Below are 19,469 nucleotides of genomic sequence, written 5' to 3' on the forward strand. Positions count from 1 at the left end.
GGAAATTTTTGGCTGGAAGTTGTTTTCTTTCAGAATTGGGAATATGTTACTCCAAGCTCTTCTGGCTCTCATGACTTGGTTTGGGAAGTCTGGAGTGATTCTAATTGGCTTGCCTCTGAATGTCACTTGGCCCTTTACTTTTGTTGCCTTTAAGATTCTCTGCTTGGCTTCCATATTGGTCATTTTGACAATTATGTGGCGTGGGGATCCTCTTCTCCGATCCTGTCTAAAGGGAGTTCTATAAGTTTCCTGGACCTTTGTATCAACCTCTTGCTCTATGTTTGGAAAATTTTCTGCTATTACTTCCTTGAAGAGATTGTTGATCCCTTTGGTTTCACTTTCTTTTCCCTCCTCTATTCCAATTATTCTTAGGTTAGCTCTCTTAAAATGGGCCCATATTTCTTCAATGTCAGATTCCTGCTGTTGGATATTTTTTTCTAGATTAGAAACTATGAGTTCATTTTTGGATTGCTCATCTTCTAAGAGCGAGATTCTGTTCTCCATGTGTTCTAATCGGTTGTTTGTGCTTTGAATTGAGGCCTTTACTTCATTAATTGCATCCTCTATCTCTTTCTGGCTCTCTCTGAGTTTTTTTCAAAGCACCTCTATTATTTCTACAGTTATTTTCCTGATTTGATCTTCTAGAAATCTCTGATTTTCTGTTTTATCGGGTTCTGATGTTGTGGGGTTGTGGGCATTCATTGCTCCAGTATTATTCCTCTTTCCCATGATTTCGGATGTTTGTGCCTTCTCTGGGTTCTTCCCTTGGGTCACTATGACTTCCCTTAAGGTGTTCTGGATCTCGAGTCAGTAGTATCTCAGACCCCACTACTCCTTTACTGGGTTGTATCACAGAGTCTCCGACCCAGAGAGTCGATAGAGGCTGCTTTAGACTGTGGGGGGTGCCAGGTTGCACGTTCTCCTATGGTGTGATATCTCTGCCACCGCCCCTCCCCCACTGGGTTAAGCCCCAGGGAGTACAGTACTGGGATTTCTCCTCTGTGGCCCGCAGTTTGACTCACTGTTCTTGAGTACGCAGATGTAGCTGTACTGGCCTCGCTGAATTCGGTTCTGCTGCCGCAGGTAGCAATATGGCGCCGCTGCTATGCCCTCGGCTGCGGGGCTGGCGTTTTTCTTCTTGATTTTGATTTCTACTCTGAATCCCTGCAGCGTGTGCTGAGCTCGGCCACTGGGAGCTTTAGATGCTCTCTGCGCGGAGAAATCCCGCCTAGCTGTTCCGTAGTGGCTCACCTCAGCTTGCTGTAGCCTTCCCGTGAATTCGCCGGTGCCGCCGGCAGTATGGAACTGCTGCCGCGTCTGCCGCGTCCTCGGGCGCGAGGCCGGTGTATCTACTCTGTGGCTCTGTTCTCAGTCCGCTTTCTCTCTGGAGCCTGGTGAATTTTTTGTTTCACTGGTGATGGTGTTTTCTGGCTATGAAAGGCGCTGATTTTGTGGTAATGGAGATTTGTTGTTAGCGGGGCTCTTAAGCCCCGCTTTTCTCGGTCGCCATCTTCCCGGAAGTCTGAAACTAATTTTTATAGAAAAATATTTTATAGAAAACCATTTTATTCTCCTTTGAATATTAATGTTCAAAGGAGAATAAAAATATAAGGCAAGATAAGGTTTGCTTTAAAAATTGTCATATTACGTTTCAAGGTGAAACCAAGGATGTTGTTTTTAGAAATCATGTCAAATGAAGACTGAAGGAACTGGGGGTTTTGTCTTGTGAAAGAGATGACCGAAAAGAGGGAAAAAATTTCAATATTTAAAGGCTTGCCTGGAGTAGTGGGAGCAGGCCTGCATTCCACAGACTCTGAGAGGAGACTGCCTCCTGGGCTTGCCCTACGTCTCCCTGTTAACATTGGGGTATGTGCAAATTAAAAAGAAACCACTCTAGGGGAGGAAGAGTGAGGTACCAGGATGGTGGGTGAGGGTAAGAGTTTAACGATGCCCTTGCTCTTGACTCCACGATTTCTACCCAATATTGTTAGCTGCAGTGACGGTCAAAACACCAGCGGGAGAATGATAGCTTTATTCCTCTAAGTACTTTATGGCCTGCGTGTATTTAAAAATAAATGTACCCTGCCAATAAAGTAACAACTGTTTTGAGATTTTTTTTTTCCTTTAGTCATTAAAAACATCTTTCCTATAGACACAAATTTACTTTCAGATGACAAAAAGACAATCTTACAATACTGATAGGATAAGAATGGTTCAGCCTTTGAAACAAAGGGATGATTTCAGAGAATATGCAGGGCTCTTTTGAGGCAGATATAAATGGAGTCTTACAAATAAGCTGAGATTTTAACAGGCTTCCTTATATTGTTTAACCAAAATTAAAAAAATCTAAGCAGCTTTTAAAATTTCATATCACTGTCTTCCCATTTCATCCTATTAGAAATGTTCCTGTGCTGTTTCGGCTGCTCTGAGTGAAGGGGATATGCAGAGTTGACTAGGTTCTTGATTGAATTGTGTTTGAGAAAATATAAGAACTGCCAAAGCGATATATGTATTTCAGCATGAACCAAAAGTATCCAGTAATGACAAAACTTAAAATGAAGCAAATATTCAGCAATAACAACAATAGTAGGTTTATTTGCAATCCTGGTTTTATGGAAGTTTGCTGAAAATAGAGGTATATAGGAAAACAGTCAAGGGAAAGTCATATTCACTGTGAATTTATTTTTCTTTAGAGAGCGTTACTTACTTATGAATGTTCTTAGTTTGTGTCAAAAGAAAAACACAACATAGATCACGTTCTTTTTAATAAAGGCTTTGTAGTTAGTCACTCATGCAAAGTTCCTGTCCAGTCTTGCAAATATATATATATTTTTAGTGGCATGGGGGATGGAACCTAGAGCTATTCTACCTCCAAACCACATTTCTTGCACTATTTTATTTTGATTAGGGTCTTGCTAAATTGCTGAGAACCTTGCCCAGCTGCTGAGGCTGGCCTCAAATCTGTGATTCTCCTGTTTCAATCTCCCAAGTACTTAGATTATAGGCAGGAACCAACATGCCCAGCAGACTCTCTTCATTTTAATGTACATAAGTTATAGCTTAATTCAAAGAAGTTATATTAAAGAAAGTAAGAAGATTAAAAGTGAGGTATAAAGCCGGGCGTGGTGATGCACTTTTGTAATCCCAGCATTTGGGAAACTGAGACAAGAGGATCCAGGTTAGCCGACAGCCTCAGCTACTTAGTGAGGCCCTTTGCAACTCAGTGAGACCCTGTTTCAAAGTAAAGAATATAAAACTAGGACTGGGGGGTGTTGCTCAAGGGTAGAATGTCCCTGGGTTCCATCCCCAGTACTGAAAAAATTGAGATATAAGTGTGTCCCTGGAGCAGTGGATGGAGAGCAGGGAGTAGAGGGAGGTGTGGTTGTAGGGCCACCGATGTTAGTGACAGAGATGGAATTTTCCTTATGTGTAAATATGTCATGGAGTTAGCTTTTTATGGGAGCAATGCCACGGGAGCTATGTCAGGAGTAATTCACCCTGGTCATTTGTGAGGGCTAAGGAGTAGGATGAGGGTGTGAGGCACAGAAACTCAGTGGGGAGATTATGAACTAAGATGCAGCCACAGGGACGAAAAGGAGGTAAGGAACAGGAGACGTTTCCACAGAGGAACAATCCACCACCTTTAGCAACAGAATTAACGCAGGGAAGAAAATTAAGGAGCAAAAGCTTTTCTGCTCAGCACAGTGGTGTGGCCCTGATCAGGTGCTCTAGAAATACATGTGTTAAGAAATGAGTGTAGAAATTATAGTCAGAGAAATTCTCATAAGTTTGTTACATTGTGAAATAGTAAACAAAGAGAAGGACTTGACTAGGGAAAATGGATGGCTGAGATTTTATTTTAGATATGTCTTAATGGAGGGGACAGCTAGAGAAGAGTAGAATTGTTGGCTTGAACTTCTGGAAAGAGGTCACAGTTAGGTACAGAGACTTGGGTGTGGTCAACACGGAGAACGGAATGGAATTGTGGGATGAGAAGAGGTCATCTAAGGTCGCTGTGGAAAGAAAGAGAAGTGATCCAGAAGTGGAAGCCTGTGCCGCTGGAAGTGGGCAAGAGGGAATGCGGGTAACACAGGAGACAGGCAGGTAAGAGGAGCACTAGCAACAGAGCATCAAGAAAGTGACAGGAGTGGGGCACACCTCTAATACTTGGAAGGCTGAGGCAGGATGGAGGCCAGCCTCAACAACTTGGTGAGGCCTTGTTTCAAAAACACAAAAAAGTAAAACAGGGCTGGCAGTGTAGCTTGGTGGTAGAATACTCCCTGAGTTCAATTCCCAGTTACTACACACACACACACACACACACACACACACACACACACACTTTCCTGAAGGTTGGTTACCTGGTTCTACAAACTAGTATGAAACAGTAAATAGAAGAATAGATAATAAATATTAAAAAAAACAAGGACCCAACATTAAATATAAGAGCAAGTGTCTTCTCCACTATTAACTTTAAAAAAGTCCAATGTGATACTATTTTCATTTCTCCTACTGGCAAAGATTTAGAAAAAATTACATCATAGTTAGAGGGAAGGAAGAAGTCTGCTGTGCTATTGCACAGTGCGATGACTATAGGTAATGCTAACGTATTGTACATCTTGAAAAGCCAGAAGAAAGGAGTTTGAACACATTCATTGTAAAGAAATGATAAATATTGGAGGATGGAGATGTATTTTAACTGATTTAAGCATTATACAGTGTATGCATGTATTGAAACATCATCTGCTACCCCATAAAATGTACAATTCTATGTCTTTACTTATCAGTTAAAATACACTTAGAGCATTGAGCCGGGGGTGGTGGAGCATGCCTATTGCTTTCCCCTTGATCTAGAAGGCATTCTTGACGCCTGTGCTTCCTCCCCATCCACGTACTCTGTCCTATCCCTGTGCCATAGAGACTTTGCTCTTGAGTTTGCTTTGAAAGCCTCTATTCTCTAGGCTTTCGTTGTTCCCCCCTCAGTCTACACCACCACTCAGCTTCTATCCTTGCTCCAGCTCACGGATTCCTGCGATCTGCCGATCTCCATACTGCAACCAGCGAGAGTAATATCTTCTTAACTCGAATTGCAAGGTATCAACTTTCCTGCTTAACACCATGCTGTTAGAAGAAAATGCAGGCTGTAGGTCTTACATTATCTGATCTGGCTTAGCTCTTGCCTGCTTCCCAACACGTTTCTCTCCAGCTGAATGTCGGCTTGCTTGTATCTTAGGACTAACCCTTCTGTCATGCTGGGGGCAGAGGAATCTGTAGTTTCCACTCCTTGCTACTTATAGGCACGCTCTCTTAGGGTCAGACAAACAGTTCTGACTGGTTGTCACTGGGTCAACTGAAGAATCTCTTTAAGTCCCAAACATTTTGAACCCAGTACATTCCCTTATGTATGGAATGTACGGCATGAAGTCTGTCCGGCACGTGCTTGAGAGACTTTCTTGTCCAGATGGTCCTGCTTCTTGGACAACCACTATTTTTTCAGTGGTGAAATTTAGAACAAGCCCTAATTCTAGGTCTGTGCCTTGTGTTCATGGAACACCTCAAGCTAAATTTATATTTTCATGACTTTGCTTCCTTTTCGGGACTATGTCTCGTCTCCAAATTGTTAGTGGTTTTTGCTGTTCTCATCTGAGTAGCCACATGATTATGGGAACTCTACAAACTAGGAGAGGACCTAGTTATTAAGATGGGGCATGTAGAGTTCGGAACAACTTATTAACTGCTGGGTGTGGCTCACATGAACCTGGCAAGCTCAGACTCACAGCCCTTCTGCTTGAATTTGCCCTGGGAAAAAGGCTTAGCTAGCAGTTCTGTAAGGAGTCCAGGATTTAGTGCCAGGTGTTTTCCTTGTAAAACAGCTGACCAGTTTTACTCAGTGCAATCAGAATTTTGGGTTGCCTCCCACAAGGAAAAACTGGTCACCCATTTCAGTTAGTGGTGTAGGAAACTTTCGTTGTAACCTAAAATAGTTTTGGGGAACAAGAGAAGTACCTACCAATTGAGATTGGAAGGAACTATTTTACTGTATAGCATAAAGCTTACCATTTTCTCTATTTAGAGTAAACAGTTCATTCATGATGTTGGATAATTATCACTACCATTAAGTTCCAGAACTGGTTTATTGCCCCCCAAAGGAAACCCTGAACCCATTAAGCAATCACATTTAATTCCCCTCCTTTCACTAGCTCCTGGAAACTACAATCTCCTTTCTTTTTGTCTTAATAGATTTTTCTGTTGTAAATAGTTCAAATAAATGGAATAATATAAGCTGTAGCCTTTTATGTCTGCTTCATTCACTCTAAGTATGTTTTTAAGATTCATTTGTGTTTTTGCAAGTATTAATTCTTGATTTCATTTTATAGTTGAATAATATTACATTGTATGGATATGTATGTCTTGTGTATCCATTCATCTGTTAATGGACATTTGAGTTGTTTCTACATTTAAACTATGGTAAATAATTTTGCTATGAATACCTGTATATAAGTTTTTGTTTGAACATCTGTTTTTAATTATTTCTGGTATATGTCTAGGATTAGAATTGCATGGTAACTTTGTTTAACTTTATTGAGAAACCACTGAACTATTTTTCCATAGTGGCTAAAAATTTTTAAATTCTGTTAGTAATGTATGAAGGTGAGTTTTTGGAGAATTTTAAGAATATTTTCTAAAGGTACCTATTTCTACAAGTGAGTCATTAAATGACATTTGTATGATAATGAAAGTAAAACTGATTTGTGCTGGGCGTGGTGGCGCACGCTTGTAATCACAGCATTCGGGAGGCTGAGAAAGGAGGATCGTGGTTCGCAGACAGTCTCAGCTACTTAGTGAGGCCCTCTGCAACTCAATGAGAACCTGTTTCAAAATACAGAATAAAAAATAGGGCTGGGGGTGTAGCTCGGAGGTCGAATGCCCCTGGGTTCCATCCCCAGTACTGGAAGGTGGTGAAGCCTTTAGAAGGTGGGGACTAGTAAGAGGTTCTTAGGTCACTGGGAGCATGTTCTTGAAGGAGACTGTGGGAACTCCCCCCCTTTTCTCTCTGCTTTGCTTCCTGACCCTGAGGTGAGGAGATTTCTCTGTTACATGCTCCCCACCATTGCCATCCGTCCCCTCTACCAGAGACCTAAAGTCAATACATCCATCCAGTCATGGACTGAAAGCTGTAAAACCATGAATCAAATAAACCTTGTCTCTTTATAAGTTATCCCAGGCGTTTTGTTATAGTGGTGGAAAACTGACTCACATTATGAACAAATGTGAAATAAAATAATATTCAGGGAAAAGAAGACAAAGGAAAAGATAAGACGGCTTGCCTGCCGCAGTAACCTCTATCAAAGCACTGATTTCTAAAGGGTATATTTCAGGAAGAAGGAATAGCCAGACATGGATGTAAAAAAACAAAAACAAAAACTAAGAAAAAAGAATATGGTTAATATGTATGTGAATTCACTTAAACATTGGCAACATAAAATAGTAATAATGTCTCATAGGCTTCACTTCAAACTCCCCTAAGATATTCTTACTATCTTAAGTATAGACCTCACTTATGAATAGAATTTGATGCTTCCTACAAGAGCCAGAGTAAAACGAAACATGGGTATAAATTTGTGTAAAAACTATACCGCAGCCGGGCATGGTGGCGCACGCTTGTAATCCCCGCGCTTGGGAGGCAGAGACAGGAGGATCGTGCAGGTTCGAAGCCAGCCTTGCTGGCTTAAGAGACCTTGTTTCCAAATAAAAATATAAAATATAAAAAATGAAAATATAAATATAAAAAATAAGTGTCTGAGGTATCCCGGAGGTAGAAGGGTTTCCAGGAACCCCAGTACCACCAAAAAAACCAAAACAAAACAAAATAAAAAAACTAAACTGCAGACTTATACAGTGCCTTCTTTAAAAAATAAAATAACAAAACACTCCAAAATAGTAAGAATACACAAACAAATGCTACTAAATCCCATAAAAACAAAAAGCTTTAAATATGGACCACTGCATAGAGTTCACATCTTTACAGTAATTTTGTGTTAATTATTTAATAACAGATGCTACAAAATTAAATAAGACACAGTGGTTGAATTGTACTTTCCCTGTTTTTTTTTTTTTTTTTTCTCCTAAAAGATCATTCTCCACCACTTGTTTGGCATATATTGATTGAAAACCATTTGGAAATTACTCCATCTGTCTCAATGAAATGCAAACACCTCTGGAGTGAAACCAAGCAGCTGCTTAACCTTGCAGAGTTTCCCTAGACAAAGAAGTTCTTTTTCTTAATGCAGCCCTGTTTACACTATTCTAAGGACTCATTCAGGGAAAAATCCAGTCCTCCCATTGTGTAAACACAGCCTTTATCTATAAGGAGCATTACAAAAAGTTTTAAGATTAACTACTTTTCAGCTAAGAAATTACTGAACACTGTAGTTAGGGGTGTGTGTGTGTGTGTGTGTGTGTGTGTGCGTGCGTGTGTGTGTGTGTGTTTTATGCTTGGTGAATTCAAAATTATTCATGTTTGTGGGCCCAACTTGAAATTTACAAAAGCTCCAGGTTTCCTTCTTTTGCAAAATCAACAACCAAGCTTGGAATAAATAGAAATCTTCCAAGCCTTGAAATAATTAATAAAAAGTATATTTATACCACACAGAAATTAGCAAATATCATACTTTTGTCACATTTTTCTCAGATATTCTTCCATCAAGATAAATTGATAGCCGGGCGCGGTGGTACATGCTTGTAATCCCAGCATTTGGGAAGCTGAGACTGGAGGATCATGGTTCTCAGACAGCCTCAGCTACTTAGTGAGGCCCCTTGCAACTCAGTGAGACCCTGTTTCAAAATAAAAAATAAGAGATAGGGCTGGGGTGTAGCTCAGAGGTAGAATGCCCCTGGGGTTCCATCCCCAGTACTGCAAATACTACTACTACTACTACTACTACTACTACTACTACTACTAATGATAATAATAAATAAAAATAAAAAAATAAATTGAGAATTATACAGGTCCTAGGTTCTGCCTGAGTTTACAATTGAGTCACATCATTGGCTGCCTACAGGACACTGAGTAGATGAGTGTCCTATACAACCCTAAGTGTCAGTTTCTACATCTGTCAAATGGCAAAAAACATACCACACAGAGTGGCTTTAAAGATTAAAATAATTCTAAAATATAAATCACTTATAATGATACTTGTCATTCCACACTCAGTACAATTTACCTATTATTTTTAAATCATGCAGTGTTTTGCTGGGTTTAATATTAATGACCCTCAATTAATTAATATTCAGTTCTTGTAGCTCTTAGCAAGGAACATTTATTCACATTAGATTTTTGAGAAATGAAAACTGCTGCCAGTCACTAAGTTCACTCAAATAATAACTGAGTAGTTGAATGGGGAATTATTTTAATTACTTATGACTATATAGTCAATGTATAGCAGCGGGCATCCTGGGAAGCTGTGCTGTTTAAAACCAGTCACGTCTTAGTTAGGATTCTGGCAGGAAACAGTGAAAATTCAAACTGGGGAGTAGAGAGGAGTTTAATAAAGCACTATTTACAAAGTTGTAGGCAGGAGTTAGGAAGAAAAAGTGACAATGAAGCACCCTGGAGTTAGTAAACTTGGGAGAGTGGTTACCAATTCTAAGCCAGAAGGCACATGAAGAGTGTGGCTGCAGAGCCTGGAGAGGGTAGTTGTGCAGGGAGGACCTGCCCACAGGAGCTGTGACCTTTGGTGTAGAGACCAGGGGAATACTGTCACCTGGCCAGGAAGGAGCTGGGTTAACACTCCATGCTCCCTCTCTTTCAACCCCCTTTCAGAGCTATCGATTGGCTAGACCCTACCAGAATCCAGGGAACCTGCTGATGGAATTCACGTAGCTCACTCTTCAAGAGCACAGAAGAGTGAAGAATGGTTTTGAAGGGATAAATAGAAAGCAATAGAATCACAGCTACTTCAGTTTTCTCCTAGCTGACTTGGGAACTGTTAAATACACACTGCAAATATGTTTCAATCCCAGGGCATCTCTGTTGAACTAGATGGTGTACAGAGGCTATCCTATGGAACAGATTTTAGTTTCTAGTTTCATGAGGAATATCCAGGCTCAATTGCATGTCATTTCCATGTGTATATGGGATAGATTTTCTGGTTAATCCACCGGATAGATTGCCACTGGTTAAAAAATCCAGTGAATGAGACTTAGTGACATTCAACCCTTAAGTCCCTAACCTGGATCAGCAACCTGATCTTAACTTAGTGCCAACTTGTCAAGGTGGAAAGAATCAGAATGCAAGCCCACTGTAAGTGACTAAGGAATCATTATGCTACTTACAATTTGGGGCCAGACTGTTTGCTAGATTGGTGAAATGGGATATAAGGCAGATGCTATGTTAAGTGTTCTCCAGCCCAGTAGAATCTTGCGATAACCATGACTAGCAACCTTGTGAAAAATCCCAAGCCTTGCTAAGATGATCCTGGCTGCCTGATACTCAGAAACTTGATTTAGGAGCTGTTTTTTGTTCCTTAGCAATAAATAACTCCTACAGTAACACCCAAGACATTTTGTATGTGACCAAAAGCAGTCATTTGAAACTGACCAAGGAGGAGTTTGAGCGGAGTCAGCATCAAACTCAGGAAAAATGAATAAGTAGACTTGGCTGTAATGGAAACTCAGGCTAGGCAGAACTGACTAGGCATTCAAGAAAAACATCGCTGCTGGCAGAGAGAGGGAGAGACAGACATTTGTTAAGAATATACCTTGTATATTATTTTTTCTTTGTAAGAAATCTGTGGCTCCAAAAAGTACGCTTTCTTTGTTTTATAGGGAAACACACTTGGCATTAGAAGCCGCAATATCCACTAGGCATTTAACACATGGTAAATGATACGGCTGGGATTAACACCCAAGCCAGTGCGATACCGTGGTTCACTTTCTGAATGTGCCTCTGTGTCTCAAGTAAAGGAGTACTGAACAAGGGGATTGATATCCAGAGATGAATTCGAATAAACAAGACGATGAGGGGGAAATTTCTCAAGCCTTTTGAAGAAGGGGGAAGTAGACTGGAGTGAAAATTAAAACAAGAACAAGCAGAAACACATGTCTGATCAAAAGGAGGCAGCAATACTGGCCTCACCAGAGGACGGAGGATATTTTGAGCAATAAAGGGATCTGGAGTGGAAGAAGCCACATCTTCACGGCAAGATGGCAGCATGTGGGAGGCAGGTGCACACTGATTCCCCTCACTCATTCTTAAGCCTTCACAAGGAAGAGCATGGCCTGCAGAACCAAGAAACAGGACAATGGAGATAATGCTGCCTGGCTTAGAGAGGACAGGAGAGAACGGGTCTGAGCACGTCCTCCAGGAGGAAAGCAGGAGGCCAAGGAGAATTTCACCTAGAATGTGCCACTTTCTGCCTTCACTTTCCATTTCTGAGTGTTTAGCGATATTGCCCACCTAAAATAAAAGTCATAGTGAGTGAAATTTATAGGATATATTCTTATTTGACTACGGGTGGTGGAAGAGGATGTTGTAGGAAAAAGATTTAAAGACCTTGTTCGAAAGAAGCTTTCTCAATAACAAAAGTTAATGGGTAAAGTGGTTATATGAGAAGACCCCAGAGTTAATTATGCTAGAGCAAAAGCAGGGACTTACTAGTACCCCATATAAAGAATTATGACGTGCCCATTTTGGTGCAAGAAGGATTTTACTTTTTGACCTGATCCCAATAGATTTGCAACATCAGCCCTGGTCCACTTGATACAAAGTAATCTACAAAATTTGCTTAAATAAAGATAAAAATTTTGAAATCTGAAATGATATTAGGATTCCAAATTAAGAAAATACCACTCTTAGCCGGGCGTGGTGGCTCATGCTTGTAATCCCAGCATTTGGGAGGCTGAGACAGGAGGATGGTAGTTCAAGGATAGTACTTAATGAGGCCCTTTGCACCTCAGTGATACCCTGTTTCCAAATAAAGAATTAAAAAAAGATAGGACTGGGGGTATAGCTCGGAGATAGAATGCCCATGGGTTTCATCCTCAATACCTAAAAAAAAAAAGAAAGAAAAAAGAATATCCCACCCCTCTTCAGTGTGGCTGGATGCAGAACACACAAAATGCTCAGCAGAATGTACAACACAATGCCATTAACCAATTAATCTGAGATGGTGTCCTGCTCTATTACCCCGGCTAGCCTCTAACGTGTCATACTCCTGCTTCAGTAGCTCCGATTATAGGAATATACCACTATGCCCAGCTTGAAATATGACATTTTATTTGAGTATTTCTCTTACATATTGTTACTATATTACTAATTTCTTTTTAGGATTGACTATTGGAAGGACTCTAAATAAACCACCACTTATCATTTGTCCTTTGTTTATGTTTGTTCAAATTTGTTATTTAAGCATTCTTTTGTAATTCTCACTCCAGCAAGGGGTTAGGTAATTTTCATCAGCTTATTTTAGGTTCTTTTTAAAGTCTTGAGGCTACCTCAACTCTTGTGCCTTTGGGGTCTTGTTGAGAAAGTTTTTACCTGTGCCCATGTGTTGCGGTGTCAGACCTATGCCCTCTTCAAGGACCAAAATACCAAACTAATGCATGTCTATCTATGTTCATAGCTGAACAAGTCACAATTGCCAAGCTATGGAACCAGCCAAGATGTCCACCAACAAATGAATGGATTACAGAACTATGGGATATGTACACAATAGAATCTTACTCAGCCATAAAGAAGAATAAAATTATGTCATTTACAGAAAAATGAGTGGAACTGGAGAACATTATGCTAAGTGAGATTAGTCCATCACAAAGAGTAAGAAATCGTATGCTCTCCCTAATATGTAGAATCTAGGGAGAAAAGGGGTCATAAGAGAAACTCTAGACAAAGGAGGATAAACCATAGATCAGAAAATAAGGTGTTCTATCTGGGGCTCATGGGAGGGAGGAAGAGAAAAATTCTCTCACGCACATGATGTACATTCACAAACATATCAAAGTCAAACACTAAGTCAGACATGAGGAGGGAGAGGGGAGAGAATGGGGGGAAATTGAGGAAGGGCTAAATGAGTGATATGTGCATGTATGACTCTACTATCTTGTACTGCATTAAGATGTATGACTACAATGCACCAATAAAAAAAGTTAATAAAAAAAGAAAGAGGTACAGCCAAAATTTAAATCCAGGCAAGCCCAGCCCTGAAGCTTGGTTCTCTCTCTACAGCTGGGATCCTGTCACATGCATTGCGCTAGTCTTCCTGGAAATGACACACATCTAGCCATTGCCCCTCACCTTCTTATGTAATCACCTGGAGCATAGGGAGAGCCATCTGTTTTGGGAGTAACATATTTGAGTCCATAAGGCAATAGGTTGGCAGAGAACAGGATTATGACATTGCCGCTTGGCATTCCTGACTTATTCTGCATTTATATAATAGAAGCACATGGTCCAGCAGGTTGATTTCAAGAGCCTACCATTATCATTCATTCTGAAATAAGCATGGTCAAGAACAATATGTACAAAATAAGGGATCCTTGTTGGATGGAATGATGTCAGGCAGGAGGAATATTTTACTTCTTATGCTGAAGCATAAGTATCCAAATGGCTTCATGAAGTAAGAATAGTATTATTATTATTATTATTTTTTGTGTGTGGGTCTGGGATGGAACCCAGAAGTATTTGACTTCCGAGCTACAACCTCTGCCCAATTTTTTATTCTTTATTTTGAAACAGGGTCACGCTGAGTTGTGAAGGGCCTCACTAAGTAACTGAGGTTGTCTGCGAACTGCGATCCTCCGGTCTCAGCTTCCCAAATGCTGGGATTACAAGCCTGCGCCATCATGCCCGGCTAGGATAGTATGGTATTGAGGTCCATGAAGGAGAAAAAAGCAAAGGAGAAGAAGTTGAGGTTGATCTTAAGAATACAAGATGATATAAAATAAAGGTTTGGAGCTAGAAGAGTAGTTTAAAAAAAAAGGCTGATCATCCAAATTTACCAAAAGAGCTTTACAGATATGTACATATTTAAGACTTACTTTTGGCAGTTTCTGAGAATAAGGCTCAGATATCTCTATTTAAAATCTCCTGTTGAGATTTTATTTATATATTTATTTATTTTACTTACTATTGGCGCATTATAATTATATACAATAGTGGGATTTGTCATTACGTATTTGCACATGACAGTATAATATTAATTCCATTAACCCTCTCTTTTGTCTCCTTCCTCCCCCTGCACCATCCTGTCATTTGTATGATGATCAGTTACTTAGAACTACTACATAAGAATTTGTAAGCTAAGAGATGGGCAGATTACTTTTGATTTTTGTTGTTTTTATGCATAATATTGAAGAATAAACTCATAACTTTTCTTTATGCTCAAAATAAATGTTCAAAACAGCGTAGATATTCCGTAGAATTTCTTGACAATAGCTATTTAGAAATCCTTTTGTTGATAGTAAGTTGATACTAGAAGAAAAGGCAGATATCAATCAGCTTATCTAAATATAATTATTTTGTTTTGTTTTGCGGGTCTGGGGATAGAACCCAGGGGCATTCGACCTCCGAGCTACACCCCCTGCCCTTTATTTTTTATTTTTTATTTTGAAACCAGGTCTCACTGAGTTGCAGAGGGCTTCACTTAGTAGCTGAGGCTGTCCGCGAACTGCGATCCTCCAGGTCTCAGCCTCCCGAATGCTGGGATTACAAGTGTGCGCCACCACGCCCGGCTAAATATAATTATTAAATGCAAAGAAAAAAATGGCCCTAAAGTTGGACATGGTGGCGCATGATTGCAATAGCCGTGCTTGGGAGGCGGAGGCAGGAGGATCGCGCGGGTTCGAAGCCAGCCTTACTGGCTTAAGAGAGCCTGTTTCTAAATAAAAATGTAAAAAATAGGTGTCTGGGAGTGTAACATGGAGGTAGAAGGGTTTCCAGGAACCCCAGTACCATAAAAAAATGGCCCTAAAGAAGAGATAACTGTGGCTTAAGAATTAGCTTTGGAACTTAATAAAAGCTTAAAAGCAAAAGAGGAATTACTATTGAGTCTTAGAAGTTTTTGTGGAAGATGCTCATTGACTATCTTAGCTTTTTGAACCTCTGAAAAGGATGAGCTCACCCAGAAGTTACTCTGAGGTTTATCCAGGCAACACCTAATTCTAGTAATAGCCCCATTTCTTACTTTAGAGGAGACTGTAATTTATATTCAGACATAGAACATATGAGGAGGTTATTCTGAGGTGTAGTTAGCAGATACTCTTCTGTTATAAGGCTGTGGCAAGGAACAAATGGAAGCAGAGAATCCAACATAACCCTCAAGATGTATACTAGGAAACATAATGGAAATAAAGAAACTGAGGATTTATGTCAGGGAGACAAACTTCATATGTATTTTAATGGGGAAAATTTAATACAGGGGATTGTTAGTCAGGTGATGGAGGACTAAAAATAGGGCAAGGGAAACATTCAGTGAGATCAGGAGCTCACCAGGAAACCCGTCAGGCCCACATGGTCATTGCTGGTATCTCAGGAGCCTGGAGAACAGATTCCTTACACAACAGGATTCTATCTCTAAAGAGAGGATACTCTCCGGATGGAGCTAGAACCTCAGAAGCTGGCAAGAGGTTGTCTGTGGCTGAGACTCAGGTTATCAATAGTTGGCATAGTCTAGCTGTGTCTGTGGAGGGCATAGAGGCTATTTGTTAAACCACCCTATCACACTGAGGGCTGTATTAATGACTGCCTCTAGGGTGAAAGGTCATGTTATAGTGAGCTGATAGGAAAAATAAAAAGCACAAAATAAACAAACCCCCTTTCCTCTTCTTCTGCCACTCAGTCTCACTCTAGTTCTTCCTACTGATTGAAACTCAGTAGTCTTGCTGACAAGGAGACTTATGACCTCAAGAGAGCAGAGTTGTGTCAAAACAGAGTGTAAGAAGTGCATTTGAAATCCAATACCCAGCATACGAGGTGATTAAAAGAATAAAAAACATAATAAAATAGACCAAGAGAAAATATAGGATAGAAATAATAAAGGGAAGAACAGAAATAAGTAACACAAGACGTGAACATTTGATGGAGAACTCCACTCCAACGAAACAAAATTTTTATTGGTTTTTGAAAGCTAACAAAAGAAAATGTTGTCAGGTTTCAGTAAGAAAAATAAAGGAGTAAGAAGAAATAGTATTATAAATGAAAACAGTAAGTAAAAAATTCAACAAAGGTAATACAGTGAAAGTGTGAACAACTTTAAGTCAACAAGTTTTGTAACTTAGATAAAATAGGCATATGTCAGAACAATATAATTATTAAAGTGGGCACAGGAAGATACGAAAACTTAAGTGCCCTTGGAGGATTAATAAAACTGAGTTAGTAGTTAAAATATTCCCATACAGAAACAAGCAAGGACAACAAAAACTCAAAAAACCAAAACCAAAACCAAAACAAAAACCCCTATAAATTGAGGCCTTTTAAAATATATACTCTCCTTGCTGTTTCTTTATGTAGGTTTTTATGTCTTTAACTGCTCTAAACTTTTTATATATATCTTTTTTATATTCGGTACCTAAGAATTATAATACCCACAGTCCTTGAAGTGGGTAAAGTCTTTTATGTATCATTTCTGTTGATGTTCACTCAGGGTAGCCTGCATATTCTTTGACTATACTTGCTGTTCTTTAACGTTAAATTTACTGTCTGATTTTAATGTGTCCTCCAACTAATGCTTCTTTCCTTGAGACATGATTTGTTACTACTTCTGCTTTTGCTTTTACAAGTAGCCAGGAGGTATCACTGACTTGGAGACACTCCAGCCTGCCTTAGGCTGCAGGCTTAGCTCTAGAACACTAGACTTGGCTGCTCTGCCTAGGTCAGGTCTCTCTGATGTAGCGGTTGTTATTGGGACTCATGCTCTGGGCCAATTTCCCTATCCACTTTCCTTTTGCTCCAGTCTAAACTTTCTTCCAGTTATGTCCTAGCTAACTTGGAAGAAATCATAAAGATCTTCCTTTATTTTGAAACTCAACAGTATGTCAAATATGTCCTGGATAGAGTTTCATTGTGAATACTAGGAACAGGGGAAGAGGTTTAGGGGTATGGAGGCAGCTATGGAGCTATGAGAATTCAATGTCTTAAGCTGAATAATTGAAAAAGAAAGCTCATTGGATTTTTTAAATCATTTAAGTATATACATATTTATGTCTACACCCACATACACATTACTTTTGTAAATATCATAAGTTTTATGAGAAGCCAAAAAAAAAATCCTAAACTAACAGTGATTTCACTAAAATCTGTGATGTTAAGAGAGTGCTAGCACAATACTGGTGACAACTATGGCTTGACCTTGATGCAGTCAGGCCTCCGCACAGACATACGTGCTATAGGGACAATGCTGGTCACCAGAAGACATGGCCAGATTGAAATGGGTAGGGAGCCGGGTGTGGTGGTGCATGCTGGTAATCCCAGCATTCGGGAGGCCGAGACTGGAGGATCATGGTACGCAGACAGCCTCAGCTACTTAGTGAGGCCCTCTGCAACTTAGTGAGACCCTGTTTCAAAATAAAGAATAAAAATAGGGCAGGGGGTATAGCTCAGAGGTAGAATGTCCCTGGGTTCCATCCCCAGACCTGCCAAAAAAAAAAAAAATGGGTAGGGAAAGGGGAAAATGGGGAACAGACATAGCCCCATGTGTTCATTCACGGTATATTCATGAGATAACTTCTGGAGTCTCCCATGTGAATGTCAGAGGAGCTTGGGGTAAAAATTTATAGACATGATATATATGATATATCAGAGAAATACTGTATATTGTGACTTGACAAGTGATTGTTGTCCTGGAACATGGGTTATGCAAATCCTATTTTGCAATAGACCCCGATTCCCCTTCTGGATTTGACATGATCTTTGAAATTGTATCCAGATGTCTTGGATATTTGTTCTGAATCCAGTTGTCTTAAAATCCAGTTCTTGCATTCCAGTTCTATGGAGGGCTCTTCCGTGGCCTCATTGCACATCACGGACCATGGAGAAGCAATTTCCAGCATGGAGCCACAGTGCTTAGAAACATTAACTGCTTAGATTCCAGTTCAGCTTGACTTTTCTTGGTCCTGACCACTATACTACACTATAATAGGGAATAATCAATTCCCAGGAAGTAGTATTTTCAGGGTAGGACCAGACCCATGAGATAGCAGCATAGCAAAGATAGCTATTAAATTCTTATTTGTGGGCCAGGATGTGAAAATGCCATATAGTTGGAGCTTTTCGTTAGAAATATTAATAATGATTACATCGAAAATCGTCCTAGTAGTAAATGAGAAAAGAGCAAGCCGGGGTTGGGGGGAGGGCTTGTATAATTTTACTCAATTTTATGTTCTACCTGATTTACCAAGAAAAAAATAAATTATGTTTGAAAATCAGTCATGCAATATTCCTGGCCATTTTTCGTAAAAATGGATTATCTGTCTTCATTCTCTGAAGCTTTAACCCCGTGTAACATGGTAACATTTTAGGATAGTGCCATGAGTCCAAATTACCCCAGCATCAGCTAGCCTGGCAGGATTTGAGGGGTCTCCTGGGCCTTCCCTCCACAAAATATCCACTCCTCCTGTCACCTTTCCCCGTTTCTGAAAGAGCTGCTTTGGATTTGCGGCTCAGATGTCTTCAGAATGTGATAGCTCTTTTGCCTTTGTCATTTGCTTCTTAATAACCTGGTCTCTTTTTGTCATCAGTGAGGAACAGGCAGTTTACAGACCAGAACATTTTTCTGATTGCATTCAATGCGTTTTGTTATCCCTGGTTGACAACCCAAACACAGATGACGTTGCTACCTGGTTGGGTAGTAAGAGCAGTAGTGGTGCGGTTACTGTTGCTTGAACTGAGCTCCAACTTGTATGAAATAAACCCTGTTTCAAGTGTTCATCTAGATATACCCAAGTAACCACCACCTGCAGGCTCTTCCCTGTTTTTTCTCAGTCAGTATCCATCTCTGTCTTTCCACCTACACACACCCAGAGGTGAACATTGTACCGACTTTTGTCACTGCACACTGGTTTTGCCTGTTTTAGAACTTCCTGTAAATGCAGTCATTCAGTGGATCTCTTCTGTGTCCAGCATTTTAAACAACACACCACGTTGGTGAGATTTACTCATGTTGTTGTGTCTATCAGTGGCTTGTTCTTTTTTTCATTCCTGTGCATTCTTCTATAAATATACCACATGTCTGGTCTCCTATTAGTGGACACTTATTTATTTTCAGCTTTTGCTTATTATATTTAAAGTTATTAACATTCTTGTGCATTGAGCTTGGTGAACATATGTACTTATTTCCTTAGGAAGCAGAAATGCTCTATCATAGGACAGGTATACGTTTAACTTTAGTAGAAAATGCTCAACTGTTCACTGGAAGGGTCATTTTGATGGGAAGCATACTGGTGGTTTTCTGGTAGCCCATCTAGATCCCTTCTCT

This window comes from Muscardinus avellanarius, assembly GCF_963383645.1.
Source record: "Muscardinus avellanarius genome assembly, chromosome: 11".
Classification (NCBI taxonomy): domain Eukaryota; kingdom Metazoa; phylum Chordata; class Mammalia; order Rodentia; family Gliridae; genus Muscardinus; species Muscardinus avellanarius.